The following is a 23,354-nucleotide window of genomic DNA, read 5'->3' on the forward strand; positions in this document are numbered from 1 at the left end:
GCCTTTTCTAGTCAGATTCTTGTAATTATAGTCAGTAATAACAGTGACATTTCTCATTTCAGCTCCTCAAAAAGAACCCAGCCAAGCGTCTCGGAGTCAACAGAAACATCCGAAAGCACCTGTTTTTCCAGCTGATCGACTGGGACTCTGGAATCCCTTAGAGTGCCCCCACCGCACATCCCTGAGGAAAGTAAATGAGCAGAATTGTACTAGATCCTGGATGGTGAGGGACTCCCTCCCTGATCTACTACTGATTGCCTATCTAGAGGATGGACCATCAATAGTTCAGAACTGGAAAAGCCCAAACTTTAAATATTGATGACTTATTCTTAGGATAGGTCATCAATATTAGCACAGTGGAAAGTGAGCGCTGCAGCATCTTCCTTGTATATCAGGCACAGCGCCATATATCGTTTAGTGGTTATGCCTCGTATTGCAGCTCAATCCCACTGATTCGAATGCAGTCAGCAAACAGGTCCGTAGTTTGTCTTACATGGGAAAACCCTTCTCACCATAATCAGAATAGTATTTTCTTTTCTTGCAGTCATCTAAACCTAAACATCTTCAGCCATTCCACCTGGACGCCGTGGAAGCAGCAGAGGCCAAGGACTTCCACCCGTCAGCTAAAGACCAGGCCATGTTCAGAGGGTTTTCATTCTCCAACTTGAAGACCCTCTTGGACTCCGGCTTTACAACCACCAGAGCGAGCGGTCCTCCTGAGCCCCCATGAGTACATCAGGAGAAAAGACACAGTGGGACCCCTTAGGAGTGTGCCAGCAGTACCACCCAGCTGGCGGTAAGTACCGGCGCCACAACATCTGCGCCATGTAGAATCATAGACATGTGCACTATACTAAAGACCTTAAAAATACCGTTTTTTTCTTACCAGTAGATGGATTTCCCCGAACCAATGACAGCAGCAGCTGATGGTGCTGCCACGGGTGAAGGGGAAACACATTGGTGCGCGATGGCCGGCTATTCAGGGGTGGAAGGAGGCCGGATTTTTTTTTTCTAGTTAATGACATCGTAGCACATGTCTATGATTATTTCACATTTACCGGTAATTGCATTTCCTCCCGTCCATCACAGTATTGTAATGAGCGTTGGGGAAATGAGGTGAGTGATGGCCGGCTATTAAGGGGTGGAGGAGGCCGGAATTTTTTTATTTTTTTTTTTAAACATCCTGGCAACATACACTGTACATGTTTGGCAGTTGTGTGCAGGGTTTGTATGGAGTGGGCTCGGGAGCGGAGCCTGCTCCATATATTGAGGGTGTCAGCTGTCTATAACATCTCACACCCAGCCACAACAACCCTGATTGGAGATAACTCTAATCGCTGTTAACTATTTAATTCTGACAGCGTCATTTAAATGGTCCAATCGACATTTACATTGCCTGAATGCCCCTCCCCTCCCAGTAATAAGATTGCAGCATTCCATTTGGATGTCTTATTGTTTAAGTGATCAAACGCTCACAAGTTTAAGTCTCCTTAGGAGCCTAAAAAAGGATTCAAAATCAGTTGAAAAAGTTTTTTTCAAATACTAAATATTAAAAGTAAAAAAAAAACCTTTATAATATTAATTTAAAAAAACTATTTTTAGTATTGCCACGCCTATAAAAGTCTGATCTATTAAAATAGTGTAATTTTTTTGCCTGCATGGTGAACAACACTAGAATTCCACTTTTTTGTTCACCCCATCTCCAAGAAAAAAGTGTAATAAAAAGTGATCAAAAAGTCATATGTACCCCAAACAGTAGAAATAGAAACCATCAAGTTATCTACAATAAACGAGCCTTCACCCAGCTGCATCAACGGGAAAATAAAAAACTCATGGCGGCAGAAAATAATTAGTTTAAGAAGATATTTCATTTTTTCAAAAGTCGCCCAACAAAAAGCTACTTAAATTTGGTATCACAATCATACCGACCCACAAAATAAAGTTATCTCATTTTTATGTAACGTGTGTAAAAAACATACTTGAAAAATAATATTATTGCTTTTTTTCCATTTAACGCCACTTAGAAATCTTCAGTAAGTTTTTCAGTACATCATATGGTCCACTAATTAAAAAAATAAAAATTGCCCTGCACAAAACAAGCCCTCAGACAGCTACAATGATGGGAAAAGGTCTTGCAATTCAGACCCCAAGCATCAGTCACACTACAATTTACCAAATATATCAGAATATTGTAATGGACTCCTCATAAATTCTAGCGCCCCCTGCAGGCATCCACTTGTCGCTTCTCCTAGGTTTTCCCTTGCCACAGGGAGAACTTACAGGGATTAGCCAAACAGGCCTAAAGAGAGGTTAGTGTAGTGTAGGGTCCCATCTACAAGAGGTCGCCTTGATGTGGCAGATGGGCTCACATGTTTTGATCAAAATGTGTGCTAAGAACCTCACAAGATTATGTGTCAGTAAATACAACAATAATGTCATGTAACTTCAGATATTGAGTGCTTGCAGTAGTGCTGCAGCTGCTTGTATTTGCTTGTATTGTTTCAGCCATGGTGTACATGAACCTGCGCATTCAATTTGTTTGTAGGAAGTGTGGACTACATTTGTTAATCGTTCAGTCTACAAAGATAATACTACAACTCCCAGCAATCAGCCAAGCTGTAATGACAGGACTGGAAAACGTGAATGTCATAGAAGAAGGGGACCGTTCAAATAAAGAAGCTATGCTTAAAAGGGTTGTCTGAGTTAAGGAAACCCCTGCCCCCGCGCCCCCGTTTATCATCCGGCTCTGATCTCCCTGTGACATCACTCTGCATGCTGAGCCCATCTACAAACAAGCTGCAGCAGCCAATGACAGTGCTTGGTGATCATGGCTGAGCGCTGTCATTGGCTGCTACAGCAGGTTTACGGGATATCACAGCTGCCTATAAACAGACAGCGGAGACCAGAGCTGACCACAAGGGACGAGCAGTGAAGGTGACTACTGATTTGTGGGGACCCAACACCTTGTAATCAGTGGGACCCCACCAATCAGGGGAGAAGTTTTAAACTTAGCACAGCCCCTCTACTCACTGAACAGTGACCAATTCTCTGTAAGATCTCCGCTTGCTGTCTGTGAATGGGAATCTCTCTCATGCCCTGATAGTTTGTTACAATGTATCAGTTTGGAGTTGAAGCTGTGAAGATCAGAGACTTTCTAGTAAACCCTCAGCTCTGAGAAGTATTTGCACCCCCTGAGGACATCGCAAGGTGAAACATATCAGGGTGGCTAAGGGTTAGATTTTAATAGGGTTTTTGTAGTGCTGAGTTTCTGATCTCTACATAGGTTTTTGAAAGTTGGCCATCCAGGCCTATGTTATAGGCCGAAAATCACGTAAACAAGATGTAGTCCTGACCAAATCACGTCTGTAACTCCCGTTTTAACGCCCGTTTAACCTAGGTTGCGGTGCATATACGCCGCAGCCCCGGGATACCATCAGCTGGGAGTTTAGCTCTGCTAAACTCCAACACCCTTCCCGCCCCATTTCTGCCCCCTGCTGGCTTACAACAAGGGGAGGGGGTGGGAACTTAGCAGATCTAGTCCCTCCCCCTCTCTGCTCCAGCCTATGGGAGCAGCCAGCAAAGGGATACTGCTAGACTCCCTCCCACCTCCCTTCTCCAGCAACTGTTATAGGCTCCCATAGGAGGCTATGGCAGTGGCTGCCGTTACAGAACTAACTTTTCTGGCTGGCGTAAAAACGTCTGGCAGGAATGCATACCATATGAGCTATATTTGCCGGCCAGATGTCTATATACATCGGGTATACGCCCATCTGAACTCCTACATTGGAAACCAATGCAACAGATGGGTAGCGTATATCGGGCCGCTGTGATATACGCTCGTGTGCAGGAGCCCTTAGTGTGTATATGCACAATTACACACATGATACTAATTGGTGACTGCTGGTCACATCTCATTGCTACCACCATTTGCCCCTTTATTTTAAATATCTTTCAATGTTGTCTTTGTTTTTTGAATAATAAAGTATTTAGATTATATTTCAGGGGATATGACCGATAAGTGTTCTCTGGGAAATGACCACGCTGACAATCAGAGGGTCATTTTTAAAACTTTTGTTGAACTCCTCCCCCGCGGCCGTCACTCCTCACAACTCCCATCCTCCACCTGTCATTAGTACCTTATCCTCTGCTTTCATCACTACTACTCCCATCCTCCACCTGTCATTAGTACCTTATCCTCTGCTGTCATCACTACTGCTCCCATCCTCCACCTGTCATTAGTACCTTATCCTCTGCTGTCATCACTACTGCTCCCATCCTCCACCTGTCATTAGTACCTTATCCTCTGCTGTCATCACTACTGCTCCCATCTTCCACCTGTCGTTAGTACTTCATCCTCTGCTGTCATCACTACTACTCCCATCCTCCAACTGTCATTAGTACTTCATCCTCTACTTTCATCACTACTATTCCCATCTTCCACCTGTCATTAGTACTTCATCCTCTGCTGTCATCACTACTACTCCCATCTTCCTCCTGTCATTAGTACTACATCCTCTTGCTGTCATCACTACTACTCCCATCCTCCACCTGTCATTAGTACTCCATCCTCTTGCTGTCATCACTACTACTCCCATCCTCCCCGTCATTAGATCCCAATCCTCTGCTGTCACTACTACTCCCATCCTCCACCTGTTATTAGTACTCCATCCTTTGCTGTCACCAGAGGCATAGCTAGGAGCTCTTGGGCCCCGATGCGAAATCTGTAAGAGGGCCCCCTATCTACCATGTGCCATTTATAACACTGGTCTCTTGGTATGTAACATGGGGCCTTTGGACCCCTAAGGCTCCTGGACCCGGTAGCAATTACTGCCTCTGTATCCCCTATAGTTACACCCCTGGCTGTCACTACTACTCCCAGCCTTCACCTGTCATTACTACTCCATCTTCTGCTGTCATCACTACTCCCACATCACATCTTGTACGCAAGCTAGAGGCGGTACAACAAGGTACTAAAGCCTCCATCCCCATCCGTATCACATCTTGTTTCCAAGCTAGAGGCGGTACGACAGGGTACTAGAGCCTCCATGCCTGCCTTTATCTCATCTTGTATCCAAGCTAGAGGCAGTACAACAGGGTACTAGAGCCCCCATGCCCGCCCATATCACATCTTGTATCCAAGCTACAGGCTGTACAACAGAGTACTAGAGCCTCCATGCCCCCCGTATCATATCTTGTATCCAAGCTAGAGGCGGTACAACAGGGTACTAGAGCCTCCATGCCCGCCTGTATCACATCGTGTATCCAAGCTAGAGCCAGTACAACAGGGTACTAGAGCCTCCATGCCTGCCTGTATCACATCGTGTATCCAAGCTAGAGGCGGTACAACAGGGTACTAGAGCCTCCATGCCTGCCTGTATCACATCTTGTATCCAAGCTAGAGGCGGTACAACAGAGTACTAGAGCTTCCATGCCTGCCTTTATCACATCTTGTATCCAAGTTAGAGCCAGTACAACAGGGTCCTAGAGCCCCCATGCCCGCCCATATCACATCTTGTATCCAAGCTACAGGTTGTACAACAGAGTACTAGAGCCTCCATGCCTGCCCGCATCACATCTTGTATCCAAGCTAGAGCCAGTACAACAGGGTACTAGAGCCTCTATGCCTGCCTGTATCACATCTTGTATCCAAGCTAGAGCCAGTACAACGGGGTACTAGAGCCTCTATGCCTGCCTGTATCACATCTTGTATCCAAGCTAGAGCCAGTACAACAGGGTACTAGAACTTCCCTACAAGGGGTCAGGTTCCCGCTATAATTTTTTTTTGAATTTGTAATCACTTACGTTACAATCACACAGGGAAAGTTTCACTATATTCCAAAAACTTCTAAGGGAGGGCTTGTATTTGAGGATGTGTGTGTATATATATATTAGCTCTTCTAGGTTAGGGCTTGTATTTGAGGATGTGTGTGTGTATATATATTAGTCCTTCTAGGTTAGGGTTTGTATTTGAGGATGTGTGTATATATATATTAGTTCTTCTAGGTTAGGGCTTGTATTTGGGGATGAGTGTACTCTCTCTTGTGTGTGATGTCAGTAATAGCCCCTGGGTGTATTACATTACATCACCACCCGCTCAGTCAGCACCTATAGCTGCCCATATCAGCGCAGTGCCGTCAGTGGCCTGCAGGTGTCGCCCTCTCCTTCGCTCTCCGTAAAGCAGTGCCGGGGCGGCGCGGTGGGGTTGGGTTAGTTAGTGGCCGCTGCCCTTCCTGTTCTCCGGGCCGTCCTGCTCTTCGTGTCCGGAGGATTTCCACTTCGGGGGTTTTCTAGCTGCTGTCAGACGTGATATCGGGACCGTAGAAGGAGCGGGAGACCGGGGTGAGTGCTGGGAGCGGCTGCGGTACGGATGTGCAACAGCTGAGCCTGGAGGGACCCTCTATATGTATGGCTGCTGCCTGCAGAGCGCTCCAGGAGGGTGCAGTGCGCTGCATGGTGTATACAGGTGGCACGTAGTACAGCCCTATATACTGCCACTACTGGGGTCTCCACGGACAACTACTTGTTAGTAGGGGTAGCAGACTAATCCCGGGGGTCCTCAGTAATCTGCGGCTTCCTCTCTTTGGCCGGGGTCACATCTGTGCTGAGACGTCCGGGCGGACTTTAATTGCAGAATCCGTGCCCGCTGTCCGCGCAGGAGATCCATATTAAAACGTGGGCGTTAAAAAGCGTGTATTTCAGTTTTTCGTTTACGCTCGCAGACAACAATAGCGTATTCTACAGTGCTATTGTAAGTCGCAGCAGGCTCTATTTTTGCACGCGTCCTGCGCGGACGGCCCCTGTTGGAGTAGATGGATGCGAGCGTTCTGTCGCCCGTACGCAATTGACATTGCGCAGCTCGCAACTTTAGTGGAAAATAAATAGAAAAGTTGGAAACCGGCTGGAGGGGAGAGAGAACTTTCTTCCGCGAGGATGACAAACTGTGGATGTGCGTATATCTGCGCGGAAAAACGCTCGCATTCGTGATCATTCGCAATTACTTTCTGCGAATGATTGCACATCTTCTGCTGCGGAAATTTGCATGTGTAATCCGCCATTTTTGTGCGAGCCCGGCCTAAAGGAATGGCGTTTTAGCATCACTTAGTACGCAGCCAAAATACTCCGGTGTGAGCCCCTGGGGTGCGTTCACACATTGCGCAAATGTTGTGGAATTTCGGCTGCAGAATGGGAGCCACAATTCCGTAAAAAAAAAGTACAGTACCGCGTAAACGAATGGAGTTTTAGCAAACTGCGTTAATTCACCGCTAATGAAATCTGTAGCGGAAAATGGCCGTGCCGTGGGTTTTCAAAACTGTCGTGGAAATGTGATTGAAATCCGCTGTGAAAATCTTTCATTGTCGCAGACTTTCACTGCATTGCAAAGTCCGTGTTCAGAAAATGTCCTCTCTATCTACTCATACCCTAAGCCTGCAGTGCCCCCGCAGGGGAAATACAGTATTACACGATACGCACTGAAATCCAGATAAGCCGCGTCTCTAGGATCAGTTTAGTGTTCCTGGAAGGACAAACTAAAGAAGTCTGAGGGTGCGTTTACACGGGCGATATTCCCGCGTGATTCTCATGTGTATTGTGAGAAAATCGCATCGCTCTTGCATTACTGCGCAGTTTTCACGTGCGTGAAAGTCGCCTATTATTCTCTATAAGTGCAGAAACCCATCGCATTTGCATGTTATATCACAGTTGCCCGTGTAAATGCCCCCTTACCGAGCAGACAGCCCCCTCAAGGGTTTAACTATCTGTGCTCTGCTAAAACGCCTGAAGCCCCGTTGAAATAAACGGAGGCTCAATATAGCATTTTTAGCGGGCATTACAAATGCCCGTTAAACGCTGTAAAAAAAACCGCCTGTGTGAGAGCGGCCCCATACCTGGAGCAGCCAGGAAGTTATGGCTAATCCTATAGCACTATGCCGTTACTCAGGATAGGTGACCAGTAGTTGACCGCCACCTGGGGGTCCCGCTGGGAAGCTGTCAGTGCTGTCAGTGTACGTGGCCGGCAGCAGACAGCTCTGTACATGGACACAGCAGCCTCAGAGAACAACGCTGTGAAGAGGTGCGTTTTTAGAGCACGCCTGAAGTTCTGCGAGTCCCGGATTGCTCGGGTGGCCTTTGGTAGTGCGTTCCAGAGGGACGGTGCTGCTCTGGAGAAGTCTTGGAGGAATGAGAAGTTCGGATTAAAGGGGCGCTCAATCTGGTTTCGTTAGCAGAGCGGAGAGTCTGGGCTGGGTGATGGATTGAGATGAGGGAGGCGATATAGGGGGGCGCTGCACTGTGGAGGGCTTTGTGGATGAAGGTAGTGAGTTTAAATTGAATTCTGTATTTAACGGGCAGCCAGTGCAGTGACCGGCACAGGGCAGAGGCGTCCGAGTAGCGGATGGACAGGAAGATGAGCCTGGCTGCCGCATTCAGGATGGATTGGAGAGGGTAGAGTCTGGTGCAGGGGAGGCCGATCAGCAACGCGTTGCAATAATCGAGCCGGGAGTGGATGAGGGCAACAGTAAGCGTTTTTAGCGTGTCCACAGTGAGAAAAGAGCGGATTCTTGCGATGTTCTTGAGGTGCAGCTGACATGTTCGGGCCAGAGATTGGATGTAGGGGGTAAATGATAGATCAGAGTAGAATATGACCCCAAGGCAGCGGGCATGTTGCCTAGGAGTTATGGTGGTGCCACACACTGAGATGGAGATGTCAGGAGGAGGTCGTTTAGTGGAGGGTGGAAACAGGAGAAGGTCAGTTTTAGGTAGAGAGAGGACATAGTGTTAGAGACAGCGGACAGACAGTCGGTGATGTTTTGGAGTAAAGGTGCAGAGATGTCACGGGAAGAGGTGTATAGCTGGGTGTCATCAGCATATAGGTGGTATTGGAGGCCAAATCTCCTGATGGTCTGTCCAATAGGGGCTGTGTAGATAGAGAAAAGAATGGGGCCGAGGACCGAGCCCTGGGGCACCCCAACAGCAAGGGGAAGAGGAGGAGAGGTAGAGCCAGCAAAGGAGATGCTGAGGGAGCGGTCAGATAGGTAGGAGGAGAACCAGGAGAGAGCAGTGTCCTTTAGGCCGATGGAGCGAAGCATACTGAGGATGGAGTTCATATTCGCAGCGCATAAAACTGCCGCTCATGTAAATGTAGTCTAAGATTGTGCTGTTGTATCAGTCATAAATGCTGTGAAGCGATGGATCCTCGCCGTACAGAGACCTCATTGGTCTCCCTTTACGTAATGGAAGACTACAGTTCCTTCCAGGTTTCTGCCTGGATGCCGTTTTTGGTGACCCAGATGGATCCCCGTGACGGAACTTGGGGACGGCGGCCGACTGTGATGTGAACGGGGTTGTCATACGGCTAAAGGCCAGAATGGTCTTGTTTATACAAGGGTGAGATGGCGACTGTGCTGCGTGTTCTAACTTGTGCGCCATTGCGATGGGTGATACGTTTCACTCTTCTGTGGGAATGGCACGTGACCTGCTTATATACATATAGATACAGCTGTGGAGGCATGCTAGGAATGCTGTGACTAGTGGCTGTCACTACAATGGCGGCTCCCCTCAGGGCTCCTCTGCAGCAGGTAAACATGTCGCCTCAGGAGACGCTGAAGTAGTGAGGAGCTAAATGCCTGTCCCACCCAGTCACTGGGCCGCTTATTACATGAGGTGGATATCATATAGTGACGTCACTCAGGAGGCTCGGCGTCTCCTGAGACGAGGTGTTACATGGGGTGTGGAAATGTAAAAATGGCCGCTCCATGCAATATGACCCTTGTATATACCGTAAGCTGTAGCTTATGGTCCGTGTGATATTTTGTGGAGGGGGTGGGGGTGGGGGTGGGGGTATTGCCTTACGACTTGTATTGATGAGGGTAAATGGTGGACTATCTGGATTCCGCATGCAGGAGCCCGCAGCAGAGTCCGACTCTGACTGGGATCATGCTGCGATTTTATTTTTTATTTTATTTTTTTCTTCCTTCCTTCCTCCGCTCACGGAAATCACAATTAGTTTCCGCAAGTGTGAAGGAAAACTCTATAGTACATATCTTTACATGCATGCTGTTTGCTGCGGATTTTCCAGTGACCAGGCTTGGAACTTCAGACTAAGTTCCCATTGAAGGGAATGGGAACTTCACCTGTAATACCAAGTTTGACCACTGCTCTAGGGACAGAGCTGTCTGCTTCCTACAGAAATCAGCTTAGTGCATTTATGCACTGGCCTTGCAAACAGCTGATTGGCAGGGGTCCCTGGCGACAAACTCCCTCTAACTATTGATAGCCTGCCCTAAGAATAGGCCATAAGTAGTTTACAACTGGACAACCGCTTCAATGGGAGCTTAAAGGGTAGTCAGAGACTTTTATTTCTAACCCACTTCTGAGAACAGATCTCACATACTAAAAAAAGCGTTTGCGATGTACTTAGTATTTCTGCGCCTAGCTTATTGCTGCTTCCAGTCCTGCTCTTCTTGCTGTTAAAGCAATGTGATAATGTGATATCCATGGCGGTATTACTTCGTGGAACTACAGTAGCGAATCACAGCTGGAGGTGCTGATGTGTCATCCATAGTGACAATTAGCAGATTGGTTCCTTCAAACTCATTAACCCCTTCCAGACTACTATATGGAGGAACATTTCACAAGTGCAAGGTACTGACCAACAACCACTCACACCTGCCACATTTCGGGTGGAGGGGGGAGGTTTGGCTGTATAGCAATATACTTGCAAATTGGTATAGTATACCAGTCCCATCAGCTCGTGTAGTGCACCATACAGGCTTACAACTTATTAATGACGCTACGCTATTTCAGCCTGGTGAACTGCTCTGGATCTTAACATGTAAAGCCAGACTGCGTACTGCAAAAAAAATGAGGTATTAGTTATTTTTTGGACCAAAATCCATAAGCTTGCAAGCCCACAACAAAGGTCCTCATTGTCTTGTGAGTCCCTAGACTAACATTTACAAACATATCACCGTAAAGGGTAAAGTCAACTCAAATATCACTGCCAGCGGCCATATTTACCTATACACTAACACAAAGATATCCAAGGGCAAGTACAAACACCAGCTCCCAGCAGAAGGCAGGCAGTATGTGGGCTGTAAGCCTGTATGCTATAGTGATCAATGGGACTTGGCACCCTTTGTATGCCTGCAAGTATAATACTAAGCAGCCCCCGCCCAATATGGTTTAGGTGTGAGCGGTTATTCATCAGTATCTTGCACTTGTACAATGCTCCTCAGTGTGGCAATCTGCATTCTGCTGGGAAGAGCTGTATTATACCTGCCCTTCTATATGTTTGTACCAGTATATAGGTAGATATGACCGCAGGCAGTGATCTTTCAGCTGATTTTATTCATTTATTTTTTATCAGTTCAGTGATTTTTATCTATTCAGTGATATAACATTTAATGTACTGAAACTTTAAAGTAGTGTGAAATAAAAAATACAATCCCCAGTATATACCCAACGTGTATACTTTAACTGCTTTTAAAGGGACGAGAACGTTATTCTTCCACTATATAAGGCACTAGTCAGGCCCCACATGGAATACTGCGCACAGTTCTGGACAATGGTGCTCAGGAAAGATGTTGCAGTGCTGGAGGGGGTTCAAAGAAGAGCAACTAAATTAATAAATGGGAATGAAGGGACTGGAATACCCAGAGAGGCTATCAAAATTGGGGTTATTTACCCTGGAAAAAATACGGCTAAGGGGTGACCAAATAACTATGTATAAGTACATGAGGGGACGATACAAGGATCTCTCTCATGATCTGTTTATACCCAGGACTGCGATGGTAACAAGAGGGCATATGCTACATCTAGAGGAAAGCAGGTTTCATCACCAACACAGAAAAGGGTTGTTTACTGTAAGAGCAGGGGAGCGGTGGGGAATCCGCCCTGTGTGAACCCAGCCTTATAGACGAGCGGGAGGATACTCGGCTAAGGCACTACTCGCTCGAGTAGTTGGCCTTAGTGAGTATACTCGCTCATCTCTAGATATTACAGGATATAAATCTTAGGTTAAAGGGGTTGTCCCGCGGCAGCAAGTGGGTCTATACACTTCTGTATGGCCATATTAATGCACTTTGTAATGTACATTGTGCATTAATTATGAGCCATACAGAAGTTATAAGAAGTTTTTCACTTACCTGCTCCGTTGCTAGCGTCCTCGTTTCCATGGAGCCCGCCTAATTTTCGGCGTCTAATGGCCAAATTAGACGCGCTTGCGCAGTCCGGGTCTTCTTCTTTTCTCAATGGGGCCGCTCGTGCAGGATGCCGACTCCGTGTAGCTCCGCCCCGTCACGTGCCGATTCCAGCCAATCAGGAGGCTGGAATCGGCAATGGACCGCACAGAAGCCCTGCGGTCCACCGAGGGAGAAGATCCCGGCGGCCATCTTCAGCCGGTAAGTAAGAAGTCACCGGAGCGCGGGGATTCAGGTAAGCGCTGTGCGGATTTTTCTTTAGGTCCCTGCATCGGGGTTGTCTCGCGCCGAACGGGGGGGTGGGTTGAAAAAAGAAAAAACCCGTTTCGGCGCGGGACAACCCCTTTAATTGTTAATCCGGGTATACAGGCAGGTAGGAACTATTAGGGAACAGTCTGATAGCCATTAGGGAGTCGGGAAGGAATTTTTCTCCCAAAAGGGCTAATTGGCTCCTGACTCTTGGGGTTTTTTGCCTTCCTCTGGATCAACAAGACAGGAGGATAACAGGCCAGACATTGTCTTCATTCGGCCTTACATACTATGTTACTATGTAAAAAGTAAAGAAACTTACTTTTTAAGTATCCTGAGAGACCAATAACTTTTTTTTTTTTGGTTGGGCTGTGAGAGGGTTCATTTCTATTGGGCAAGTGGAGTTTTTATTAGCACCTTTTTTTTTTTGTTGTTGTTGTACATACCGTGTTTCCCAGAAAATAAGACCCAAAAGTGGCGTTAGGTCTTATTTTAGGGTTATATCTTATACTTGCCTAGCAGGCTTGGTCCAGGTCCCTCCCACTGCTCTCCAGCGCTCCAATGCTCTTCTTGCTGTCCTTAGCCACTCACAGAAGATCACTTCCTGGTTACAGGATTCATAAATCCCGCCTCCAGGAAGCGATGGCTCTGATTGGCTGAGCAGCACTCAAATCCAATCAATGCAGTGCTTGATGAACCAATTTGATGGCTGTGATTGGTTCATCGCATGCTGCTTTGATTTGCTGAGCAGCGGTTGAAGAACCAATCCTATCCATCGGTTTGTGGAGGCAGGATTTATGAATTGGCCAATCAATGCCACGGCTCAGCCAATTCATAAATCCTGCATCCACAATGTGATCGCTGTGATTGGCTGAGCATTGGTCAAAGAACCAATGAAAGCCATCGCTTCCTGGAGGTAGGATTTATGAATCCCGTAACCAGGAAGTGATCTTCTGTGGGCGGCTGAGGACACCAAGAAGAGCGACGGAACTCCAGACAACAGCGGAAGGGACCTGGTCCGAGCCTGCTAGGTATTCTTCTTTTTTTTTTTTTTTAATGTAATGCAATTCCAGAATTCTCTACCTTATTTTCTTACCGTATTTTCCATGTGGGATAAATAGTGTGACATTTTCATACTTTGGATGTTTATGAACACAGCGATACCAAATATGTGGGGTTTTTTTCAGCAGAGGAGATCACATAATCAGCAGATGGGATGTTCTGCTGACACATTCTGGGTGAGGCGATGCTGGGGTACAACAGGGGTCTGAGTCTTGGGTCAAAAAAAGTGTAATTGGTGAGTTAATTATATAATGAGCACTAAAACATTGCTGTTTCTTTTATTGGAACAGACAACCCTTTAAAGGAAACTTAGTTGTTTCCCATCTCCTAAACAATTGCCTATGCGACCGCTCTGGCGAGGACGTATATGAGCGGCTCTCGGCTTCTGTCCTGCCCGGCGTGCTCCGGAAGTGTCTCCATACCAGACGGCAGAAGTGCTGGATTATAGGGGGCTGTAATCGCCTGGTACTGCTGTGCCCGGCCTGCCCAACGCAATGCTCTGCGCTAGTCTACAGGTGATTATGCCACTACGTCTCTGTTGTCCTGTTTGTTTGCTGCGGCACCGAGGCCGGTAGTTTGTAGGTGAGATTAATGTCCGGCGTTACTATATTCTACTTATCAGTATTTGTCTGCCTGTTAAGACAAGTTCGTTGCATGAATACTTCAGCGATATCCAAAGTCCACTCCGCTGTTATGTGGCATATGTGATGGGTGTGACGGGTAGCACTCGTGCCGATACTTGGGGTTTGATCACACATGGTGGACACCTTGTGGCTTTTCCACCGCCAATCTGCAAAAAATCTACAGCAGCAAACTCTGCATCTAACAGTACAGCGTTGGTGCAGATTTGTCACGCATTTCACCCTTAACATTACAAAAGGGGAACATTTGCAGGATAAATGGATGTTACAGATTTAAAATCCACCGGGCGGATCAAATTGTGGGGCACACAGTACTCATTGAATAAAAAGCATTGATTTCAGTGGGTTCGGTCACGTGCGTTATTTGTGCGCTTTTTGGTTGCGTAAAGAAAAGCTATTGTGTACGAAAATAGCACATATTATACTTGATTGTCCATTGAAATCAACAGGAGCGTGTGTCTTTTTGTGCGCACAAATACGCAGGCACGCACAAAACAAAGTAAAATACCCGTGTGCACAATAACGCGGTTTTTACCCCGGTTTCGTCCTGCAATCTGTGTGCGCGTCGCTCGCTGCCCTCCTCGGATTTCTTCAGCTTGAGCATTTAGTGCAGAAAGTATTTGCTGAGGTCAGAATTCCCAATTCTAATTAATTGCTGAAGACAGACAAGCTAACGGCGCTGTTTGTATAGCTGTAACCCCTTCCTAGCCAACGGGAGGGGGTGTGAAAAGAACAAGCAGGTGGCAGCTGCAGCGCTGAGGGGGCTGATGGAACACAATGGAGCTCCGTCTGTGACCGGAGCAGCTCAGCTGCTGAGTCTCTGAACTGTATGAGGTCTTGGGCATGATAATCATATGTGCAAAACCATTTCTTAATACAGCGCATTTAGTTTGACTTTACTCCTAGATTCCATGTGAATCTGGGAGGGAAAAATCCTGGCCTGCTGACTTGGATGCTGTATTACAGAGGCATCCTCCCTTGCTGGTTGAAGTACATCTCATACAACTGCATTGTACTAGAGTTTGTTGCATATTGTTAGTGTGGTGTCTACAATAAATACGCCACACATAAACTGAATCACTGAAACTCTTCTTCCTTCTGTAGCTTTATGTAGAAGACAATATATGGGGGTTAATCATAGGAAGCGGGATCCCGGTGAATCACCCGGAGAAGTGAATCATTACTGCAAGGTCATCGCTCTCGGAAAACTCTGTTTTCTTTTTGCCCTTTACTTTCTCGTAGAGACTACAGTAATGATCAAACATTTCACGGTCTCCAGGCATTTCTTGTACATTCATACAATGGGGCGTATTTACTTAGACCATTACACCATTGTAATCGTAATTAAGCAATGCGCTGGCATTCCTGTGACAAGTTCTGCCCCTTGATACATTAGTTGTATCTAGCAGCTCTCTGTGCACCAACCGGAAACGTACACCAGCTTCGAGCTATAATGTATGTAAATCTGGTGGACAGTGCATGGCCACACCCCTAAAGCTAGGCCCCTCCCACGTTTTGAAAAAGTGTCGGGGCCAGGTATAAATGCTCTAAAAAACTTGCAATTTTGTTACGCCAGAAAAGTGGCATACTAAGCTTAATAAATATGTCCCATTGTCCACACACAGAAAATACACGATTTCTCCAGGTCTGATCGGGGCCTGAAGGGGGCGCTCTTGTTTTTCTGGTTCCGGCAAATAGTTTATTTGATCAATGAAAATTTACGCAATTTTAAAATATCCTCCTTTGTAGGTCTTCCTCACAGTTCAAAATTTCACAGTTCAAAATCAGACATCCTTGTTTCAATAAGCCCCATGGTTGATTCAGATGTAACATCAGGTTGCTTTTTATTTTTTTTCACAAAAACTGCAGTACTTTGCTGCGGTTTTTGTGATGGTTGTGGTTAAAAACTGCATCCTGACATCTGAATATAGTCTTTTGGGTATGTTCGCACGACGCAATGAAATTGTGTGGTTTTGTTTGTTTGTTTGTTTGTTTTTTTGTTTGTTTTTGCTACAATTGGCACAACATTACAGCTCAGTGGTGTGGTATTGCCACAAGTTTGCAAGAATCATGGCACTTTGCTATGATTTTGCAGTAATCACAGGGATGAATCCGAATTTGACTGTATATATACTAATGAGTCGTGGACCTGTGATACACACCTCCTTCTGCGACAGACCTTCGTGTCATGTCACCTCAGCGGGTTGTTCAGTCATGTCACATTGTGAATTACTGGACCTCCTCACATGGACCCCTCGGAGGACCCAACCGCGGCAATTTAGTTTTTGGTATTTTTCTTTTGTTCTGTAATTTGCAGAAAATCTCTAAAATTCAGTGCTGGTTTTGTAGAAAAACTTTTGGTAACAGCAAAAGGTAAAGATGTTGGGCTTGTAAGTATGTCCTGATGAGCAAGCTTTGTCTACTTGTCTTACTTGTGATTCATTAACATGAGGCCCCATTAACTTCTCAGTGGCCTCAGCAGGGTTAGCAGAGGTGCTGATAGCTGTTACATTGTACATAGCGATGCTTTCCTGCCGTTCTCTTATATTCTGTATCTCTAGACATTGTTGTGCTTCTTCTCCGTCCTCCTCCCAGGATAAGAATGTGTAAGACGGTGCAGCAATGTTCTGTATTCCTGGGAAGTGGCGGATCTCCTCAGAATGCGGCAGACAGCTGTCCTGACAAGCCCGTACCTGCGCCGTATTGTCTGTCATGGGGGGTGCCAGCCTAAGAATACAAAGGCTCGTTATGTGGTTTTTCTGAATGTGCCCAGTGCTTCCTAACTTCTCTCCTTGCTGCTTTCCCCATTGAGTACCCGCCCCGCCCTGCGCTGCCAGCTCTCCAGCTGCCCTCGGATCTCCTCCTTGACTTTGCCCCTTTGCTGTCACCTCCTCCTATTTTCCAGTTTTCCTGTTTTTTCTCCACTTTCTCACCCCAGCTCTCACCATAGTAAATCTCCACACTGATCTGTGTACTCAGCACTGTGTACAACGGGGAGCAGCCAGAAAAGCAATTAGCATTCTGCCCATTATATCTAAGATGCGACTTTATCCTAAATTAGAAGCAGCATGAAAAAAGAATGTGTAAAGCGTCAGTATATGATCACCTTTCAGTCAAAATCATTGCTTTACATTTTGACTATGGCCGTCTTAGTGTCCTTCCAGATCCTTTCTCCCACCTGATGTGACAACAAGCGTGGAGAGGTGCAGGGTACATGATGGGAGTAACAGCTGAGGCTACTGGGGGAGTCTCCTCCATGGGTTCCATTCTAATCAATCTATTTAATGCATTGTTTTCAGAATACATTTCTGCTTCTTTTTCTGAACTTGAAAGAGTATTTCCAGTTGTAAACTATTAATGTCCTATCTTCAGCAAAGGTCATCAGTAGTACATTAGTCAGGGTCAACCAACAATCAGCTGTTAAATCAGTACTAGGCTGATTTCTGCAGGAAGCAGACAGCTCTGTTCCCACTGTAGTGATCAGACTTGGTATTGCAGGCCAAGTTTTCATTCATTTCAGTGCCTGCAATACCAAGCCTAACCACTGCAGTGTGAACGGAGCTGTCTGCTTCCTGCAGAAATAAGCTTGGTGCATGAATGTACAGGCTCAGCAACAGCTGTTCTCTGGGGATCCTGTTTAATGGGAGCTACTGATCTACTCCATAGCATAGGCCATCAATAGTTTACAACTAGACAACCCCTTTAATTCCTATATCTGTCCAAAAATTAAAATTTCCCAGGTTACTATATAGGGACTTGTCCTGACTGCTAATTCAGAAATAATGTTTTTCATTTTGAAAAAATCTTCAGTGCGTTACCCCAGCAAAATAATTTATCTTGTAACCTATGGAAATGATTGCTCATGATGGGTCCAACCACTGTGATTCGAGAATAGTCTCTTCCTTGAGTGAATGAAGCATCAGTATGCATGGACATCACCACCTCATTCATTTAGGGAACTACCCCCACCCCTCCCCATAATCAGTCTTTTCTACAGGATGAGTGATAAATGATTTTTGTGCGATAACTTCTGTCATGGAAGGACTGCTTGCTCCCTCATCCTCCAGAGCTGCACTCTGCTATTCCTCATCTTCTTTTTCTGCCAGTCCTCGTGTTCAGACCTCTGTTCATACTGGCATCACAGTGGGGTTTCCAGTTGCCCCTGAAAGGCAAGAATGCCGTCTCTACTGCATGGCTTTATCCAGTAAATTAGAGTCTAAAATTGAACGGACCCATTATAAGTCGGTACTGGTGTACCTTGATGCCACCGGAAGCTAGGGGTTTGTATGGTGGAACACCCCAATCTGTCCCAAAGGCTTCATATATCTTTCATGTGTCCTTTAAAAAGCCAAATTACCAGTATGACCAAAGGATGAGTGCCTTCACATGATCACAACTGCTAAGTTGTGACATTGCTGTGTGAAAGGTCCAGGCAGGGCTGTAGTGCAGCTTCTATTCTGGAGCATGTGGAAATATATTGCTCACATAAAGAAAGAGTCAGATGTCATGCAGAATTTTCACCAAGAAAACACTTCAGGGATGGAAGAATCACCTGGACATAACTTGTATATATGAAGCCAGCCTTATATTTCGTGGCGTGTTTTATGAAACCCTTCCCAAAATAAGCCTGGTGTCTACTACTGTAACATTTCTGGGCTGTGTCTTACATTCTCAAGTGTCAGAATGTCGGCAGCAGCCAGATGTAGCCGGGAGCCGAGATGTTATCTGCAGGCGGCACGACTGCTCAGGAAAAGCGGTTACATGGGTGTAGCTGCCCTGGCACAGAGATGTGGAGGATGCACAGACAGAGAATAATTTGGTACCATGTTAGGCTCTGTTCACATCTGCCTTAGGGAATTCAGTTTTTTTGCTCTGTTTTACGAATGAGGAAAACGGAATCCCCCGGCCGAGTGGATCCGTATTACAGCGCCAATTTTAAAAAAGTTGGGATGCTGTGTAAAATGTAAGGAAAAGAAGAAAGCACTGATTTTGAAAACTCCTATAACTATAAGTTCACAACCGAGCATAGAACACATATTGGAAGGTGAAAGTTGTTTGTTTTTTTTCTGTCTTAAAGCTCCTTTTACAAATTGATGGCTGCAACACACCTCAAAAAAAGTTGGGAGAGGGTTAAGCAAAGACTGGAAAATTAAGTGGTACTAATGAAAAACTCCAGCAATTGGTCTTCTCACCTCCCAGACATTTACAAATTGTTGCAAAAAGAGGGGATGCTACAAAATGGTAGACATGAAAAGAGATGAGCGAGCGTACGCACTAAGGCAAACTCCTCGAGCGAGTAGTGCCTTATGCGAGTACCTGCCCGCTCAATTTGGGTTGCGGCGGGGGAGAGCGGTGAGTTGCGGGAGGTAAGAGAGTGAGAGAGAGATCTCCCCGCCGGCCCCCGACTCTTTAGAGATGAGTGGGCAGGTACTCACATAAGGCACTGCTCGCTCGAGGAGTTTGCCTTAGTGCGTACGCTCGCTCATCTCTAGACATGACCCTTTCTCAACTTTTGTGAGATGTGTTGCTGCCATCAATTTCTAAGTGAATTCATTTTTTTTTAAATGAAATTCAAAAATGTCTTCCGTTCACTTTCGGATATGTTCTGTTGTGAATATAATGTGGTTATAGGAGATTTCAAAGTCCTTGCATTATCCTTTTCTTTGCATTTATTTTATACAGCATCCCAACTTTTTTGGAATTGGGGTTGTATGATGGAAACAAAAATGCTGAACGGATCCTGTTTGCTGAAATACATAAAATGCCTGACAAAAAAAGTTATGTATTCATTTTATGCCACATTGGCGCCGGAGGCTCTGAACAAAGCTTGCACTGCCGATATGAGCATAGCCATAGACTTCCAGCATACTGGAGTATCAGAGGCCTCGGCCTGTTCGTGTTCATTCACAGGCAGCACTCGGCCCATTATAGCCCTTATGGCTGTGCAGATGGACGGTTTTTCACAAAGACTAAACGCAATGCCCTTTTCCTGTCTATCACTGATAAGAAATAAGAATTGCGACTGCGTGTCAATGTGCAGTCTGCGTTTAAAGCGCCGAGCACACGGACAGAAGTCTGTGTGCTGCCCGTTGTGAGTTACACCCATGTGCCTCTCAGGTACCATTCGCAAACATGGGAAGTGTGCTGAAAGCTAGTAAAAAAAAGTTGTATTTGCAGATCGTCTGCGGCCATTGACTTTTCTAGAGCCAGTCCATAAGGAATCTGCACTAAAATGGAGCACGCTGCGATTTGTTTTCTGCACCAAACGGTCCGCAAATCAAATCCCTGTGCTTAAATTCACTTGTGAAAGCGAATGCTTCCCTGAGGGCGCTTTGAATTGTGGATCTTTTGTGCGGGTGACCAGTGCGGATAGAGTGTGGGATGCTATACACATAGACCATGGTCAGGCCGTATAGTGGCTGAATCGGTATGACTGCAAGGGTCAGTTGATGGCGGCTAGCAGGGATTGCAGTCAGTAGGTCAGGGAGCATGTTATCAGGCGGAGTACAGAGGGGTTTGGTTTAGGACATGTGGTATGCCTTCCTGAAGAGGTGCGTTTTTAGGTCAGGGATTGCCCAGATAGTTTGGGGTAGTGCATTCCAGAGGACTGGTGCTGCTCTGGAGAAGTCTTGGAGGCGGGAATGAGAGGTTTAGGTTAAAGGGGAGCTTAATCTGATTTTGTTAGCAGAGTGGAGGGTGCGGGCTTGGTGGTGGATTGAGATGAGGGAGGCAATATAGGGTGGCGCAATGCTATGGAGAGCTTTATGGATTAACCATTACAGCTTCATATCAGCGGGGTGTCTGTGGCGAGATAACGCCTTTAGTATTGGCAAATGTCTCTCATCCTGCATTACTGCTAATTAGATTCTCCTTTAAGCAGTCTCCCCGAGAGAGAAGAGAGGAAATGTTGTTTCTCTGCCCGGTTCCCATCCTGACTGTGCAGTTTTAATAATAACTTGGAAATCTAATTTTATAGAAATGACTAATATTGAGCTGAATTACTCCTTTTTTCCACTTGCACCATGGCTGAAATAGTTAAAGGGGTTGTCCCGAGGCAGCAAGTGGGTCTATACACTTCTGCATGGCCATAATAATGCACTTTGTAATGTACATTGTGCATTAATTATGAGCCATACAGAAGTTATAAAAAGTTTTATACTTACCTGCTCCGTTGCTGGCGTCCTCGTCTCCATGGTGCCGACTAATTTTCGCCCTCCGATGGCCAAATTAGCCGCGCTTGCGCAGTCCGGGTCTTCTTCTTTTCTGAATGGGGCTCCGTGTAGCTCCGTGTAGCTCCGCCCCGTCACGTGCCGATTCCAGCCAATCAGGAGGCTGGAATCGGCAATGGACCGCACAGAAGCCCTGCGGTCCATGAAGACAGAGGATCCCGGCGGCCATCTTCAGCAGGTGAGTATGAAGACGCCGGACCGCCGGGATTCAGGTAAGCGCTGTGCGGGTGGTTTTTTTAACCCCTGCATCGGGGTTGTCTCGCGCCGAACGGGGGGGGGGGGTTTAAAAAAAAAAAAACCCGTTTCGGCGCGGGACAACTCCTTTAAAGGGGTTGTCCCGCGGCAGCAAGTGGGTCTATACACTTCTGTATGGCCATATTAATGCACTTTGTAATGTACATTGTGCATTAATTATGAGCCATACAGAAGTTATAAGAAGTTTTTCACTTACCTGCTTCGCTGCTGGCGTCCTCGTCTCCATGGTTGCTGTCTAATTTTCGCCGTCTAAAATGGTCGAATGGCCAAATTAGCCGCGCTTGCGCAGTCCAGGTCTTCTGCTTTTCTGAATGGGGCTCCGTGTAGCTCCGCCCCGTCACGTGCCGATTCCAGCCAATCAGGAGGCTGGAATCGGCAATGGACCGCACAGAAGAGCTGCGGTCCACGGAGGAAGAAGATCCCGGCGGCCATCTTCAACGGTAAGTATAGAAGTCACCGGAGCGCGGGGATTCAGGTAAGCACTGAGCGGTTTTTTTTTAAGTCCCTGCATCGGGGTTGTCTCGCGCCGAACGGGGGAGTTGAAAAAAAAAAACCCGTTTCGGCGCGGGACAACCCCTTTAAAGGGTTATTCCGGGCAATTACTATTGATCACCTATTTTCAGACCTCAGTAGCTGATCGGCAGTGGTCTGATTAGCTGATCGGCCGCCCGCTGTCAGTGCAGCAAGGCTGGACTCCAATATTGGTGGTCAAAGCCTGAATAGATGGCTTCACTCCTGTTGAACTCAATGGAAGCACAGCCATCTATTACACTTCCCCCCCTGATTTTAATGGGGAGCTGGAAGTGTAATTGGAGGTATTAGCGGAGATCCTAATTGGGGGAACCCCACCGATCCACTACTGAAGACCCATCCTGAGAAGAGGTGGTATAATACTAATTGCCCGGAATACCCCTTTAATAGTGACCCCTGTGAGAAACGAGTCCATAGAATCGGAGAAGGAGAACTAAAACCGCTCAGAATCTGATAGTAACGTGCCGCACTACCAAACATTTGTTGGTGAGGAGGTATAAAGGTCACATGCCACAACGGGCTCCTCTCTATTTTGGCTTCTTATTGCTATTCCCATCGCGCACACGCTCCGGCGTTCCTATTTTTGCACTTCTCTTATGTCAGCGCTATTTTTTGGGGACACTATCAATCATAACAATTACACAAAGGAAAGTATTTGTGCAGAAGTAGAGAATTGCCTAATGTGGCAGGAAATATACATGCGTAGGTTGCACGCCATAGCGCCATTTATCCGTAGTAAACCAGCTGCAAGCACAGAAGTAGTCAGCATGTAGTAGCGGAAGCCTGACTTGTCATATCTCTGCCCTGCAGCACTGGTGGTACATGTCAGGGGTGTAGCTACATGTGATGGGGCACTGACACACCACTCTGCCCTGGGCAGACCTAGGGCATATCAACCAGCCAGTGACTGTTTCTCCTCTTCTGTAGCACTTACTAACTGTTTCCACACCAGCTTTACCTCCACAGAAGCACAAGTACTGTTAATTGTAATGGGCATGGAGTATTTGATCAGGCTTTTAACCCTTTCCAATCCACTGTCTGACATCTTAAGACATTATGATTTAAGGCTGTACAGCTCTGATGTTGGAAGACGTCCGTCTGGGTCCTCTTACTGTATAATGCCAGCCTCTCTGCTGTCGGAGCCTATCCAACATGTCAGCTCATGCAGTACTGGCTTTAGCCAGCAGATGGCG

At 46.4% G+C, this 23,354-nt stretch overlaps 1 protein-coding gene across 1 annotated transcript in view; it reads left to right on the plus strand.

The window, feature by feature from the left end:
• The first annotated feature begins 6,183 nt into the window (after nt 1–6,183).
• Nucleotides 6,184–23,354, plus strand: part of CD151 (CD151 molecule (Raph blood group)) — a 43,377-nt gene continuing 26,206 nt past the window's right edge. The window contains exon 1 of the mRNA XM_066583024.1: nt 6,184–6,339. The gene's annotated coding sequence lies outside the window, so the exon portion shown is untranslated. The remainder of the gene's footprint in view (nt 6,340–23,354) is intronic.

The sequence above is a fragment of the Eleutherodactylus coqui genome, chromosome 11 (assembly GCF_035609145.1).
Source record: "Eleutherodactylus coqui strain aEleCoq1 chromosome 11, aEleCoq1.hap1, whole genome shotgun sequence".
In the NCBI taxonomy this organism is placed as follows: domain Eukaryota; kingdom Metazoa; phylum Chordata; class Amphibia; order Anura; family Eleutherodactylidae; genus Eleutherodactylus; species Eleutherodactylus coqui.